This window comes from Geotrypetes seraphini, chromosome 2, assembly GCF_902459505.1.
Source record: "Geotrypetes seraphini chromosome 2, aGeoSer1.1, whole genome shotgun sequence".
Lineage (NCBI taxonomy): Eukaryota > Metazoa > Chordata > Amphibia > Gymnophiona > Dermophiidae > Geotrypetes > Geotrypetes seraphini.
In genome coordinates this window covers 110,132,266-110,148,949 of record NC_047085.1, presented here as the reverse complement: position 1 = coordinate 110,148,949, position 16,684 = coordinate 110,132,266, and the positions used below count along the sequence as shown (strand labels likewise).

The 16,684-nt window shown below is 43.3% G+C and overlaps 1 protein-coding gene across 3 annotated transcripts in view; it reads right to left on the bottom strand.

Moving 5' to 3' along the window:
- ASPH (aspartate beta-hydroxylase) overlaps positions 1–16,684 on the bottom strand; it is a 456,780-nt gene that overhangs the window by 374,016 nt on the left and 66,080 nt on the right. The gene's annotated exons all lie outside the window — the stretch shown is intronic.

Sequence of the window (16,684 nt, the reverse complement as noted above, 5' to 3'; positions counted from 1 at the left end):
CACTGCAGAACCAAGCTACGACCGATGATGTGGAAGCTATGTGGTCATCCCTGAAATCTACCATACATGAAGCGACAAGCCTCTACATTAAATCAGTACACAAACGGCGAAGAAACAACAAACCCCAATGGTACTCCGCAGAAATCTCGCACCTCGTCAAGGAGAAGAAAAAAGCATTTATTTCCTACAAACAAACGGAGAATAGGGAAGCTAAACTAGAACATAGGGCGAGGTATGCAGCGGTCAAAACGGCAGTCAGGGAGGCCAAACTTCGAGTGGAAGAGACTCTGGCAAAGAAAATGAAGAAGGGGGACAAATCCTTCTTCAGGTATATTAGTGATAGGAAAAAGAACACAGACGGGATAGTACACCTTAGAAAACCAGATGGGAACTATGCAGAATCAGACCCCGATAAAGCAGAATTACTGAATGAATACTTCTGCTTGGTCTTCACCTGCGAGGCACCGGAGCACGGTCAGCAGTTGCAGGCAAGGGCCAGCGTGGATGACCCGTTTCAGAATTTCGAGTTCACACCTGGCAACGTCTACCACAAACTGGCAAGACTCAAGGTGAACAAAGCCATGGGACCAGATAATCTACACCCCAAGGTGCTCAGTGAGCTGCATGATGTCCTGGCAGAACCGCTATCAGGACTCTTCAATCTCTCCCTAAGTTCGGGGAGAGTCCCCATAGACTGGAAAACAGCTAACATCGTTCCACTGCACAAAAAGGGTTGCAAGGCAGAGGCTGCAAACTACAGACCGGTAAGTCTCACATCAATAGTATGAAAGCTCATGGAAACACTAATCAAACGTAAATTAGATGCAGTATTGGATGAGGAGAATCTACGGGATCCCAGTCAACACGGATTCACCAAGGGTATGTCCTGCCAATCCAATCTCATCAGCTTCTTTGACTGGGTAACAAAACAGCTGGACTTGGGAGAATCCCTGGACGTCGTATACCTGGACTTCAACAAAGCTTTCGATAGTGTCCCACATCGCAGGCTGTTTAGCAAGATGAAATCAATGGGGTTGGGAGAAACACTAACTACATGGGTCAATGACTGGCTGAGTGGCAGACTTCAGAGGGTAGTGGTTAACGGAACCCTCTCTAAAACATCAGAGGTGACCAGTGGAGTACCACAGGGCTCAGTCTTGGGCCCACTCCTTTTCAACATATTCATAGGGGACCTAACTCAGGGGCTTCAAGGTAAGATAACGTTATTCGCGGACAACGCCAAACTATGCAATATAGTGAGCGACGGCTATTCACCCGATAGTATGACGCAGGACCTACATTTGTTGGAGCTTTGGTCCTCGACCTGGAAGCTGGGCTTCAATGCTAAGAAATGCAAGATCATGCACCTCGGCAGCAGAAATCTGTGCAGAACTTACACCTTAAATGGTGAGACCTTAGCTAGAACTTCAACAGAACGAGACTTGGGAGTGATCATCAGCGCAGACATGAAAACTGCTGATCATGTGAAGAAGGCTTTATCTAAGGCAAGACAGTTGTTAGGCTGCATCCGCAGGAGTTTCGTCAGCAGGAAGCCTGAAATCATAATGTCATTGTACAGAACCATGGTGAGACCTCATTTGGAATACTGTGTGCAATTCTGGAGGCCACACTACCGAAAAGATGTGCTGGGAATAGAGTCGGTGCAACGGATGGCCACCAGGATGGTCTCGGGGCTCAAGGATCTCACGTACGAAGAAAGGCTGAAAATTTTGCGGCTATACTCCTCGAGGAACATAGGGAGAGAGGAGACATGATCGAGACGTTTAAGTATATCACCTGCCGTATTGAGATGGAAGAAGAGATTCTCTTTCTCAAGGGACCCTCGGCCACAAGAGGGCATCCGCTCAAACTCAGGGGCGGGAAATTTCATGGCGACACCAGGAAATATTTCTTCACCGAGAGAGTGGTTGATCCTTGGAATGAGCTCCCGGTGACGGTGGTCGAGGCAAACAGCGTGCAAGAATTTAAGAGCAAATGGGATGCCCATGTGGGATCCCTTGGAGGGTTAAGCTAAGGAAACCTGTCATCAGGTGTGGGATCCCTAGGATAGTAGACTTGGGGGTGGGTCAGTAGAGTGGGCTGACATGATGGGCTATGGCCCTTACCTGCCATCATCTTCTATGTTTCTATTAGTGCACATTTAAAAAGTTTAATTGACTTAACATGTATTAATTCATAGGTTAATTCATGTCAAAATATTTAGGATGTGCTAAATCATTTTAAGGCAGACTAACAAATGCATGTCTCTGATCTAAGACAGAGGTCTCCAATGCCCGGCCCCAGGGTTGCATACAGCCCTCACAGTTGGCTAAAATGTTCTTCAAATCCTGTAGATTTGTTAATTTCAATCTTGCCCACTTGATATGTGTCTCATTTATGGAATTTGCTACTGTTGACAATCTAAATACAGTATAACTTTCAAGTGCTGTAGAATCAATATTATTATTAATTTTTAATATTTAATATTGAATAAGCAGGTCAAGGTGGTTTACAGAATTAATAGTATGTGTAAGCTTGACATCTTTTGGTGGCCATCAGAGCTTTCTCGTATTCACACTGCATTCCTTACATGAAAAAGGTTGGAAACTACTGCTTTATGACTAAGATCATTGACCATTTTAACAGGTAGCCAACTATATCCTGTTTTTGTTTTGTTTTGGGTTGTTTGAGGGTGTGGTATTCAGAATTGTACACAATACTCTAAACGAGATCTCTCAAGATACCATACAGATGAACTGTCACCCCTTTCCTGTTTGGTATTCTTTCTATATGCCCTTTTTCTACCTGTTTGGCAAACTTTGCCAGACAGTTGTTCCACAATATTGCTTACAAAAACAAATGTTATAAAGAACTAGACCAAGACAAATCCCTGTGGCACACTACTGGCAACATCCCTTTTTCCAAGAGTAGACGTCATTTACCATTACGTTTTGTCACCTTCCACTCAGTTATAACCCAGCCAAGTCAAGTTAGGACCCATGTCAAGTGCACACACTCATAACTAAGTGGCCTATACAGTCACTTTGGGGCCCATCCCGAGGGTACTCTGTTTATTTACTAGAAATCTATGTGGAACATTGTCTTTTTTTTTTTTTTTTTAATTCTTTATTTTCATTTTATAGTATTGACATAATATTAGTCAAAACAAGAAAATAATACAACTCAGTTCATACATTAAAATGAGACAATAGGTAATAATAAAAATATACAATTGAAATACAAAAACAGAACAAAATTTTTCTCTCTCATACAGCAAAATCATTAGACCCAAATGTGAATTATTACTGGTTTGTATCTTTAGACCTCAATTAAGGGGGGAGAAAGCTTTAAAATGGCTGAAATCTTTATCAAATAATATAAAGAAATTAAAGATGATAGCAGGAGAGAACAAAAACCAAAAAGCTTATACTTGAGCAGGTTAAGACTGAACTTCTCTCAGGAGTTTTAAGTTTGCTCTTTAGCAGAAATAAATTTTGTCAACTGCTGAGGTTCAAAGAAAATAAATCTATTCCCTTGATAGGTCATTACACATTTACAGGGGAATCCGAGTACAAACGTCGCACCTAATTGCAGAACCCTTGGTCTCAAAATTAGAAATTGTTTTCTTCTCTTTTGGGTTATTCGTGACACGTCTGGATACATTCTCACTATTTTAGTCATAAATGGTACATCTTTAAACTTAAAAAACATTTTAAGCATCCATTCCCTGTCAGCATCTATAGCAAATTGTACAAGTAGCGTAGCAGTTGCCGGTATCTCTTCACCTGACCTCTCAAGGAAATTTGTCAAATCCAAACTATCAGCAGACAAATTCTGCTGGTTTGGTTTTTTAACAGATGTTCTAGTTGGTAAGTAATATATTTTAGTGAGAGGCGGATAGGAGGTTTCGGGAACTTTTAAGACTTCTTTCAAATACTTCTTAAATGTATCCTGCGCTGAGATAAGTGGTAATTTTGGAAAATTAATAATCCGAAGATTACTTCTTCTAGTCATATTTTCCAACATTTCTACCTTAAAATTAAGGTTTCCACTATCTCTTACCCAGACTGAAGCCTGGGACGCCACTGTTTTTATTCTAGTTTCATGGCCATCCACTTTATTTTCAACGCTGGATATCCTATTTCTCATTTCCAAATTTTCAGACACAACAGAGGTATAACGTGTGGTAAGTTGCTGCATTTGGGTTCCCAAAGAGATTTGCAAACTAGATATTGCTTCCCAAATTGTCTCCATATTGAAAACCTTGGGCCTCTACAATGGTATCAGTTCAGCACCCAGATCCTCTGATGAAAAAGTACCTGGATCTACAGCAGGCGATGAAGTCAGTGTCAGGAAATCCTGAGGCAGTTTCTGTTCCAACTCCTCCGAATGCACAGATGGTTGATTTGGCTTCACCCCTCCTCCTGCTGGGCCGATTCCCGATCTCAGCAGGTCTAGAGAGTAAACACCCCAGAGCATTTCCTCCACCTTCGACTGGCCAAACGCCCCCGAACAACTCGGAGGACTTTGTTCTTCCATCGACCGGTCAAACGCCCCCGGGCAACTTGGAGGACTCCGCTCTTCCGGGGTTATGGATGTTGCCTCGAGGGAGAGCTATAACGCTTCAGCCAGCGTGTCTCTCCCAGCCGAGAAAGCCTCCGGCTGCGTTGGCGTCCCTCGCTGAAGAAAGGCGTCCATCGGGCCCGTTGCAGTTGGTAAAGATTCGTCGGGAAAAATCCGAAGTTTGGACTTTCGTTTCACCATTACAAAGGTAACAGCATTCCGGGAACATCCGTGGCGTCTAGCTCCAGCCACCCGCAGCCATCTTCCTTAAGCCACTCATATGTGGAACATTGTCCAAGGCTTTGCTAAAATCTAAGTACACTACATTCAGCACTCTTCTTTGATCCAACTCTCTGGCCACCAATCAAAGCAATTAATCAGATGAGTCTGACAAGACTTACCTCTTGTAAAACCATACTTCTATGTTTCTAACTGCCTTTTGGGTGATTTAAAGTACTGCTGAAGACTACTTTTTTTCTGAGGCATTGAGTGTTTGTTGGGGGGTGGGGTGGAGATTGAAGTTTGGAAATTGCCTGCAATTGATGTTGCTGTTTTCTGAATTCCTTGGCCTTTCTATTTCATGTTTGAGCGTGCTTTTCTATTTTATCAGGGAGTTCCTTTTCCATGCTTGGTTTTAATTTGTAAAACCATCTAGCCCTAATTTTGATTAGAAACACAAGAAACATGATGGCAGATAAAGACCAAATGGCCCATCTGCAGTAACCATTATCTCTTTCTCTCTCTATCTCAGGCCCTCTTGGATTCAGTCTCTGTCTCCACCACCTCTTCCAGGAGACTGTTCCATGCATCTATCACCCTTTTTCTAAAGGGTGATAGACCGTTCCATGCATCTATCACCCTTTTCCTTAGATTACTCCTGAGCCTATCACCTCTTAACTTCATCCTATGCCCTCTCATTGCAGTTTGTTTTCAAATCAAAGACTCTACTCATGCGCATTTCCCTTATGTAGGTATTTAAATGTCTCTATCATATCTCCCCTCTCCTGCATTTCCACCAAAGTATACAGATTGAGATCTTTAAGTCTGTCCCCATATGAAGACCACACACCATTTTAGTAGCCTTCCTCTAGACCAACCAGTAGCGTACTAAGGGGAGGAGGGGGGGCGGTCCACCCCGGGTAACAAGCCCTGAGGGGGTGCTCCCGGCCTTGCCGTTCAGTCCCCCCCACCCCCGAAGGACCGCTTGCCCACCTGGCCTCCCTGCACCACCAAGAAGCAGCCGACAGCGGGATCGCGATGTCAGTGATCCCTGCGCTGCTTCGGCGCTGCTTCCTGCGCCACGGTCCCGCCCCTCCTCTGACGTCAGAGGAGGGGCGGGACCGCAGCGGAGGAAGCAGCTCCGAAGCAGCGCAGGGATCGCTGACATCGCGATCCCGCTGCGGAGTGCTTCGTAGGTGGTGCAGGAAGGCCAGAGGGGCTAGCGGTCCTTCGGGGTGAGGCGGGCAGGCAGGAAGGCAGGCCTTCAAGGGGGAGGGGGGGTGACAGGCAGGCAGGCCTTCAAGGGGGGGGGACAGGCAGGCAGGTTTTCAAGGGAGGGACAGGCAGGCCTTCAAGGGGGGGACAGGCCTTTGGGGGGGGTCAGGCCTTCAAGGGGGGGGACAGGCCTTCAAGGGGGGGACAGGCCTTCAAGGGGATTAGGCAGGCAGGCCTTCAAGGGGGGGACAGGCCTTCGGGGGGGTGCAGGCCTTTGGGGGGTGCAGGCCTTCGGGGGGGGTGCAGGCCTTCAGGGAGGGGGGCCCTGGTGTAAAAATACACTGAGGGAATGGGGGGGTTCAAAGAGACGCACATATGCCAGACTTTGGGTGGGAAGAAATAATGGGTCTGAAAATAGAGAAGAGGGAGAGAGATGATGGACCATGGTTTTTAGAGAGGGAAGGAACAGAAAGGAAGAGAAGTTGGACACAAGGGATGGTGCGGAGGGGGGGATAGAGATACTGGATAGGAGGGTAGTTGGGGAGAGATGGTGGACCCTGGTGTGTTGGGGAAGGAGGGAGAGATGCTAGATGAAAGGGTAGTTAAGAAAAGATGGATCTGTGGAAAGAGACGAAAAAAGAATAGATGCCAGACCTCCTGGGGAGGGAAGGGAAACAGGGAGGACAGAGATGGCAGATGGATGGTTAGCATGCAGAAAGAAGGAAGAAGGAGACCCTGGCAAGCAAGTTATCAGAAGACAACCAGAGCCTTGGACCAACAAGATTTGAAAAATAACCAGACAACAAAAGGTAGAAAAACTAATTTTATTTTCTGTTTTGTGATTACAATATGTCAGATTTGAAATGTGTATCCTGCCAGAGCTGGTGTTAGACTGCAAACGTGAGCTAGGATTCAACAGAGAGGAAAAATTCCTTTTTGTTTCTTTATTTTATTTACACCACAGCGCCAGTGTGGTTAGGAGAAGCCAAAGGGGGGGGTGAAAAAGCTATAAAATAAACCCACCAGGATGTTTGAAAAAACAAACAAACACCCAACTGGGCAGGAAAGTTGAATCGATAAACCAATTCAATAGGCTGAATCGAATCGAAAAATTTTTTTTTTTCTTGAATCGGGCAGCACTAGTTTGCGCTACTGTCTTAGACTTTAGGACCTGGGATTGGAGAGAGATGGCATCTTCAGTACTTTATAATGCAAGTGAAACAAGGATTTGGTCAGACTTTTGAAGGGTCTGCAGAAGAAAAATATTGTATAGGCCGGGGACATGAGACAGCAGGAAACAGGAACTTTTCTTCCTTCTATTTTTGTGAATGGCAAGGCTGAGGATGTCGGAGAGTTCAGTTAAAATATGTGCTTTATAAGAAAATATAATAATGTGTTTTATAAAGTTTATAAGCATTGCTGGCCTACCCGGTGAGGTGTTCCTAATGGTGGTGATGGTGGGGGCTGCGTGTCAATGTGTTGAGAGGAAGAGGTGGTCTGGGAAATTCTGCTGAGCAAACTCTGGGCCCATTTCCACCCCCCCCCCCCAGTTAGTCCACTCCATTCAACTGGTTCACACACTGAGTGGGTCTTTGGGTGTTGTGCCTGGGTAGTTGTTTTGGGATCTCTTCCAGTGGTTTGTCAGTATCTCCTTGTGGTCCAAGGAAGGAAACTTTGTTAACCTTAGCATTGACCTTCAGAATATGTTTGTAATAGCGCTGCTTGTGTGGCATTAGGCTATGTAGTGATCTAAAGAAAAAACCAGACCTTTGCACATTTTTGCACTCTATGGTGGGTGTATGAGGAGATTCACATTTACTGCACAGCTAAGTCCTTGTGAAGTTACCTTGTTCTTTCTGTATTTGACATCTAGCAAGGTCTCTGTTTGGAAGGAAAGATCTAAGCTTAAAAATGAAGTGGCCAGAAATTATGGTAAAAGCAGATAGCATTGCTGATTTTAAGAAAGGTTTGGACAAATTCCTGGAGGAAAAGTCCATAGTCTGTTATTAAGACATGTGGGAAGTGTTTGCTTGCCCTGGATCGGTGGCATGGATTGTTGCTACTCTTTGGGTTTTGACCAGGTACTAGTGACCTGGATTGGTTACCATGAGAATGGGCTACTGGGTATGATGGACCATTGGTCTGACCCAGTTAGGCTATTCTTATGTTATGTTCTCATCTGTAGGGGCCTTTGTTTTCACTTTTTATTTTAATGTATTTTTTTTCTGGGAACTTATCAGTTTTTTTTTATAATGGAAGAGAATTAATGTGTGTGGAATGGGAGGGGGGTAACTAATTTCTTCAGCTAAATAATTAAATCCACTTCAACCAGACATAGGAGAACTCGCACACCATTTACACACCCTCCAACCAAAATCGTCAAAAGAAAAAAAAACTGTTCGACAACCTCCTAAAGCTTGACCCCCAACTCTACAACCTATTGACCTCGACCACAGACTACAAAACCTTCAAAAAAGAAATAAAAACCCTTCTATTCAAAAAACACATAAAACCGAACTAACACAATCAGAACTGTCCCAAGCATCACCTGCAACTACTCCATATGTACTTCTGATGTCATGACAATTCAGACATAATTTATGTTATGTTTGGATTAATGGTTACATATATGAGGTTCAATAAAATAAAATTTTCAGTGCCTGTTTCTATTATGACCATTTATTTTTCATGGTTATTACAAAAAATATTTTTTTACATGGGGGGGTGTCAAAAAAATGATGGGCCCCGCGTGCCACATACCCTAGGTACGCCACTGAGACCAACTCTATCCTTTTTATATCTTTTTGAAGGTGAGGCCTACAGAATTGTATACAATATTCTAAATCAGTGTTCTTCAACCACCGGTCCATGGACCAGTGCCGGTCCACAGAAATTCCCTGCCGGTCCACAGGCCCAGCACATGCATCAGGCCCAAAACAGTGTTCTTCAACCACCAGTCTACGGTGCGATCGATGCGGTGTTATCTTCGAGCCAGCTCCCTCTTCCTAACTGATTCAGTGCACAAAGCCAAGGGCAGTGGCTCCTACGGGCATCCTGCGCCTGAACCGGAAGCCTTCTCTCTGACGTTGCAACGTCAGAGGGAAGGCTTCCAGATGAGACACGGGACGTGCAATACAATTAGTACTATTATGGGGGCGGGGTCTGGGGTTGAGATTAGATAGAGATGGGCGGGGTCTGGCCCACAACTTAGCCCAGTGTTCTTCAACCGCCGGCCCACAGACCGATGCCGGTCCACAGAATAATTATTTTATTTCTGCCGGTCCATAGGTGTAAAAAACACTGTTCTAAATGATGTCTCACCAAACTTAAGCTTAATTCTGATAAAACAAAGTTCTTTGTAGCATCTCCTACCAATATTTTTCATGAACTTTCCATCAATATACTATCAACATCGTATACAATCCGTCCAACGATTAAAATTTTAGGAATCATATTAGATAAACATCTTACTATGAAAATCCAGATAGATTCTGTTGTACGTAAAAGTTATTTTACTTTATGGAGACTATGAACAATTAGATCCTATTTTGAATTTTCAGCCTTTAAATTATTGGTCCAGTCATTACTGTTGAGTCTCCTTGACTATTACAATATTGCTTATTTATCAATTACTAAGAAGGAATTATTGAGATTATCATTGATACAGAACACAGCAGTTAGATTGATTTACAGACTGAAGAAATACGATCATGTTACGTTATTTTATTGCGAATTGCATTGGTTGCCTATGGAAGCTCGGGTATTGTTCAAGTTGGGCTGATTTTGTTACAAGGTTTTATTTGAAGCAGCCTCCTACTTAACTGGCTAATAGTTTTTCCATAGCTATGCACAAAAGCAGTAGAAAAACTCATGCTCTGTTCAATTTCCCTTCTGTAAAAGATTGTAAAAGCAAGAAATTCCTAAATCACTCTTTAGCATCTCAGGCAACTTCTCATGAAAAAGAATTTTGATCATTGTTGCTCACAACTGTTTCTTACAGACATTTTAGAATAACAGCTAAAAATCTTTTCTCCAAATACCTGACTAGCTGATTCATTCAAATATACGATTATGTTTAATATTTATAATCTTTTGTAAACCGCGAAGAACTTTTTGGTAACACGGTCTATAAGTATAATGTTATGTTAAGTTATACAGGGGCATCAATACCTCCTTTTTCCTACTGGCCATACCTCTCCCTATGCAACCTAGCATCCTTCTAGCTTTCGCCATTACCTGTTTTGCCACCTTAAGTTCATCACATACAATCACACCCAAGTCCTGCTCTTCTGTCGTGCACACGAGTTCTTCACCCCATAAACGGAACTGTTCCCTTGGATTTTTGCAGCCCAAATGCATGACCTTGCATGTCTTAAAATTAAATTTTAGCTGTCAAATTTCAGACCATTCTTCAAGCTTCGCCAGGTCTTTCATCATGTTATTCACACCATCCGGCGTGTCTATTCTATTGCAGATTTTGGTATCATCCGCAAAGAGACAAATCTTACCCGACAACCCTTCAGCAATATCGTTTATAAAAATGTTAAAAAGAACAGGCCCGGGGGATCCAAGATGGCCGCTGCATCTCTGCTGCAGTGAGGACGCCGTCGAGATTTACTCAAGCAACAATGCCGAAGAGACGGGGCAGGAATGTTGGAGAAGCCTCCCGGCGACCCTTAGCCCCTGTGGTTACTATTGACGACTTTCTTCGGCGCCTACAGCGGGAGCAGGAAGAGTCGGGAGCCAGCTCGTTAGGAACACCGCCGGAGAGTAGTGCGGTGGTGGGATCCTCTGGGCTTGATGTTACCCTTAGCCACGACGTCAGGACGCCACCCCTTCAACCGACGCTGCAAGCAACTAGCTCTCCAAGGGACTAGAATGCACCCGAAGAGGTAGCTTCTTTGTCTCCAGAGGCTGTTATGGAAGGCTCGCCGAATAGAACAACGCAGAGTGACATGCTCTCTCTGCCAGGACCTGCGACCGGGACAACGGAGGTTGGGGGAGCACAACGGAGGTTGGGGGAGCACAAGACCTCACTGAGGTAAAACTCATTTCAGAACAGTCTCATACTAAACCATTACAACTTTTTTCTCCTACTAAACCCCCAAAAGTTACACTTGAAGCACTATGGGACTTGGTAGTGAATTTGGGGAATTCCTTAAATCCTCAAATAAAAAGTTTGGACAAAGAATTAAAAGAACAGAAAGGAGAAATAAAATTGATAAAACAGGACATATCTCAGTTAAAAACAGACACACAGAATACAAGTAAGGAGCTAATATTATTAAAACAAAATCAAGATTTGTTGGTTAAAGATAATATAATACTCGGGAGGAAGCTGGAAGCTCTGGAGAATAATGGCCTAGCTAATAATTTGAGATTTATAAATTTTCCTAAGATCTTATCAACTTCCCCTAGAGAAATGGTGAAAAGGTATTTTACGGAAATATTGGAAATTCCTGAAAGCTCTTTACCTCCTCTTACAAGAGTGTATTATCTTCCCGTCAAGTCCCAATCCAAAGAAGAAGAAAAAATTGAGGAACCCCGGGATAGACCATTGAACATTTCCGCAATTTTGGAACAATCGGATAGAGAATTGGCTGTTCCAGCCACTCTCTTGCTGTCTGTGGCTTTGGCTCCAGACAAGGATTGGATATTAAAACTTTTCTTTAAAAATAGGTCCAAGGACTTCCTGGGATATCATATTCAGATTTTTCCTGATGTCTCTAGAGAGACTCAAAAGAGAAGAAAAGAATTTCTACTTCTGAAACCTGGAGTGACTCAAATAGGGGGTATTATCTTTTTGAGATATCCATGTAAATGTGTAGTTAGATATTTATCTTTGAAGTACATTTTTATAGAACCATCTCATCTGATAAGTTTTCTCTCAGGGAAACGTCTTGAGAAAGGAATAACAGCGCCCAAGGAAGGTTAGCTCCCTGTACTGTAGTAGACATGGTTTTCCTGTTAACTCATTTGACTTATTCGTTCTACTCTTTAAATCTTGGATCCAATTATTGAGGACTAGTGTGCGATCAATTAGATCATTATTATTTTATTTATGTATTTTTATTTTTAAATTTAACTATGCATTATGGTATATTTCAATTTTGGAAACTTAGTTTATTATGTTATTGACCACACTTTACTGTACAAGATGTATATGCTTGGTAATAATATAAAATTCTATAAATAAATAATAATAAAAAAAAAAAGAACAGGCCCAAGAACAGAACCACTGGTAACATCCCTTTCCTCAGAGTGATATCTATTGATCACTACCTTCTGTCACCTTCCACTCAACCAGTTCTTGACCCAGCCCGTCACTTTGGGACCCATCCCGAGGGCACTCAGTTTATTTATTAGACATTCATGTGATACACTGTCAAAGGCTTTGCTAAAATCTAAATATACCACATCTAGCGCACATCCTCTATCCAATTCTCTGGTCACCCAGTCAAAGAAATTGATCAGATTTGTCTGAGAAGACCTACCTCTAATGAATCCATGTTGCCTCCAGTCCTGTAATCCACAGGATTCCAGAAACTTGACCATTCTCTGGTTTAAAAGTATTTCCGTTAATTTGCTTACCACAGAAATCAGACTTACCATCTGTAATTCCCTACTTCTTCCTTACTTCCACTTTGTGGAGAGGGACCACATCCGTCCTTCTCCAGTCTTCCGGTACCACTTCCGACTCTAGAGACTCATTGAAAAGGTCAATCAGCGGAGCTACCAGAACCTCCCTAAGTTCCTTCAGCACCCTCTGGCCCCATCGCTTTGTCTACTTTATTTTGCTAGCTCCTCACAAAAACAACTCTCTGAAAATCGATCAGGGTCTATTTCTCCTCCACCTCCGCGCCCGGTGCTTCAGCCGTGAACACAGAACAGAAATATTTGTTAAGCAATTTGGCCTTTTCATTATCAGCTTCTATATATTCCTCCTCTTCACCTTTGAGTCTCACAATGCCACTTTTGCACTTCTTCTTATCACTAATATATCTAAAAAATGTCTTGTCTCCCCGTTTACTGTGCCAGCTATTTTTCTTTTATTTGCATCTTTGCTTTCCTGACTACACGACCAGCCTCTCAACTTTTCCAGATATTTTTGTCTGTCTTCCTCTTTCTGCAATCTTTTGAAGTTTATGAAAGCTAACCTTTTATTCCTTACCTTCTCAGCTACTACTTTTGAGAACCAGTATGCTAAGTCTAACAAATATTAAACATTCATAGGCATCCACAAGTCACTGAATAGACCCCATATACTTTTCCTCTGCTCACCCACCCAGTGCCCGGTACTCTGCCGAGATGCAGTTTACCATATCTTGCACTAAGTCCTTCATATAGATACATCTCAATTGGTGCATGGTGAAAGGGAAAAAGTGCCCATGTCACACTGTGCACACGTCAACATATTAAACTTTTGTGTTTGGTATGGAAATGCTAGCTTCCTTTTTCATTCTCTATATGCCTTTTTAGTATTTTTGTTTATGAATTCTTTCATTCTTAAGATTTCCATTTCTCTTTTAAAATATACTAGAAAATCAGTACCATCTACAAAAAGAGCATAAGAAAGCATGTTTTGATTTGTGGAAGTAGGTCTTTAGGTTTTTCAACTACAATTCTAATAATAAAATAAATTCTGAAATTTTCCTGTTGGATACCTGTCTAGGTAACATTAGATAGTAAGTTAGTTGCATCCTGTTAAGTTCAAAGTTCAGCTCTATACTTGTTTACAAAAGGATATCCTTAAGTTGGGCCTTGTTTTGCCTGTTTGGCATGGGTTGGACTCCACCCAGTCCCTTTCTCTGAGAAAGTAGGTGAAAGTCTGAGGGAATGAACTCTGGTGCTTAGTGATCTTTGTTTGTACTGCTCTATGAGGAAGCAGTGCAAAGAAATAAGACTCCAGCTTTTGCTTAAAGTAACATAGTAAATGACAGCAGAAAAGACCTGAACAGTCCATCCAGTCTTACCCGATAGTTACATGCATTATAAATTCATGATTAAATCATCTCTTTTATTATTTATTTGATATTTCTGGGCCATAGACTGTAGAAGGAGCCTAAACCAAGTACTGAGAGGACACCTACCGGAGTTCCATCAAAGCTCACTTCAACCTATCTGAACCATCTTGTCATTTTTGGGATACAGACTGTAAAAGTCTGCCCAGCATTGTCCTCATGTTCCAAATTACTAGAGTTCTTGGCAAAAGCGCTCCCCAGCTCATCCTAAACTGAATTGCCATATACAAGATACAGGCCGTCCAAGTCTGCCCAGTACCAGCTTTAATTTATACCATTGATTTTCTAATTAGAGATCCTCCTTGTTCATCCCACAGGTTTGTGTTTTTGGTTTTTTTAAATTCCGTCACTTATTATCTCCACTACTTCTCTTGGGAGGGTATCCGGGCATCAGCCACTCTCTCTGTGAAAAAGATTTTCCTAACATTGCTCCCAGGTCAACCATCCCACAAATGTATGAATATTTCTTTTCATAGGCAACAGAATAGGATGGGCCGCAGGTGCCATGGCTCCACCAATATTTTGACATAGGATTAGCAATTAGAGGATTTGGGGTTAGGGCTAGAGATTAATTGGCTTGACCCTTCAAACCAAAAGATGTTCCACTTCCATTGCTTCCTTTTTTTTTTTTTTCTTTCTTTCTTTCTGGACATAGACAATATACAGAGTCACAGAACATGAAGGCAGATAAAGGCCACGTGGCCAATCCAGTCTGCCCATCCAGACTTCTAGTATCCCTTCCTCTCCCTCGGAGATCCATAGTCCTCTTGAATTCAGATAAAATCTTTGTTTCCACCAGTAGACTGAGGGGGTCAGGTATCCTCTCCTCCTTTTACCTCCCACTCTCTGTTCCCCCCCCCTTCCCTTGCCACAGCTACAAGCACCATAACCATATTAAAATATACCTTTCCTGACAGGGATGCCAAGCCCCACCAGCCGAAGATATCTCCTGCTCAAGTCTTGCCTGTGCTTCCAGAGAAGCGCACTTCAGTCATAACATTGGCATTTCCACACATGCTGTTTGGTTGCTAAACTGAGCATGTGCAAGAGAGCCAGCATTGGTTGCTGATGTGTACCTGCAGACTTAAGTGCTGCTCAGATATCACAATTGGGACTCACACAGGAGAGGTCTTCAGCTCATGGGATTGCTATCCTTGCCAGCCATTAAGATGAGGGGGCCCAGGTCTCTTGAGACCCCCTGTGGCTATGTCATGGGTCTCCAGACTGCCCTTATTTCTACCACCCTTTCTGCAAAGTGTTTCCTAATATTACTCCTGAGCCTATCCCCCTTCACCTTATGGCCTCTCATTTCAGAGCTTCCTTTTAATAATAATAATTTTATTTCTTATATACCGCTATACCCTAAGTTCAAAGCAGTTTACAATGAGAATCGTGCTGAGAGAGCAAGCAGTGTTTACAATAGGAGACATATGTTTACAACAAGATACATATTAGAGAATAACACGGGGAAAAAATCTGTCCCCGTCACCGGCCCACCATCCTCTGCACCGCCCCGTCACCGCCGTTCCCTTCACCGCCCCGTCACCGTCACCGCCATCCCTTTCACCGCCCCGTCACCGCCACTGCCATCCCATTCACCGCCCCGTCACCGCCCCGTCACCGTCCCCGCTGCATCCATATAAGCCTTAGTACTGTAATATTTAGCTTATTCCTTTCTTATAAATCAAAGTTCCTGCTGCTGAACTAGAGAAAGAGATGTTCAGCTGGCAGGGCTTTGTTTATAAATTTTTATCAACACAACTAATATACTATTTTATCCTAAAGCAAAAAATAAATAAATAAATATAATTTTTTTTTCTACCTTTGTTGTCTGGTTTCTGCTTTCCACATCTTCTCATTGAATTCCTTCCATCCACTGTGTGTCTTCTCTCTGCGTCTTCCATTTGCTGTTACTGTGCCTCTCCCTTAACCCCCCCCCCCCCAATTGGTCTAGCACCCATCTTCTTCCCTCCGCTCCCGCATAGTCTGGCATCTGTCTTCTTCCCACTCTGTCTTCCACATTTCCCTTGGGGGTCTGTTCCTCTCCACCCTCCTTCAATGTCTGTTCTATTCCTTTCCACCACCACCCTTCCCTCCCTCCTTTACCATCTGTTCCTTTCTACTACCCTTCAGCTCCTCTCGCGTGGCCTATCTACCTTCCTTCCTCTTATTTTCATGGCACGTTACAATGTAATTTGTGCAAGCCACTGGAGCCTGCAAGCTCGGTCCCTGTCCCATCCCCACAAACCATCTCGCTTCTGTGCTCCTATTTTCTCCATTTCTAATATCTCCCCTATGTATCTGTCATTGCCCCCCCTGTGTCCATATACCATCCCCATGGCATGTCCCCTTTATGTCTCTGTCCCTATGCACCATGCACATAATTTCCCTTCTTTCTGTTACCTTCCTGTGTCCAGATTTCCCCTATCTTCCTCTTCCATACCAGTGTGTCTCTTCTTTTCAACCCCATCTAGCTTTTTTCCCTCTTTCTTCCCCCCCCCCCCTGCTTCTAGCATCTGGCTCACCTGCCAGTCCTTCCCTTTCTTTCCTGCTGTGGGTTTTTCTTTCCGACTTCATCCCCTTGGCCCAGAATCCTTTTCCCTTTCACTCCCTCCTTCCAATTTGAGCCGGGAACACTAGCGATCGCACGGTCCCCGCAGCCACTA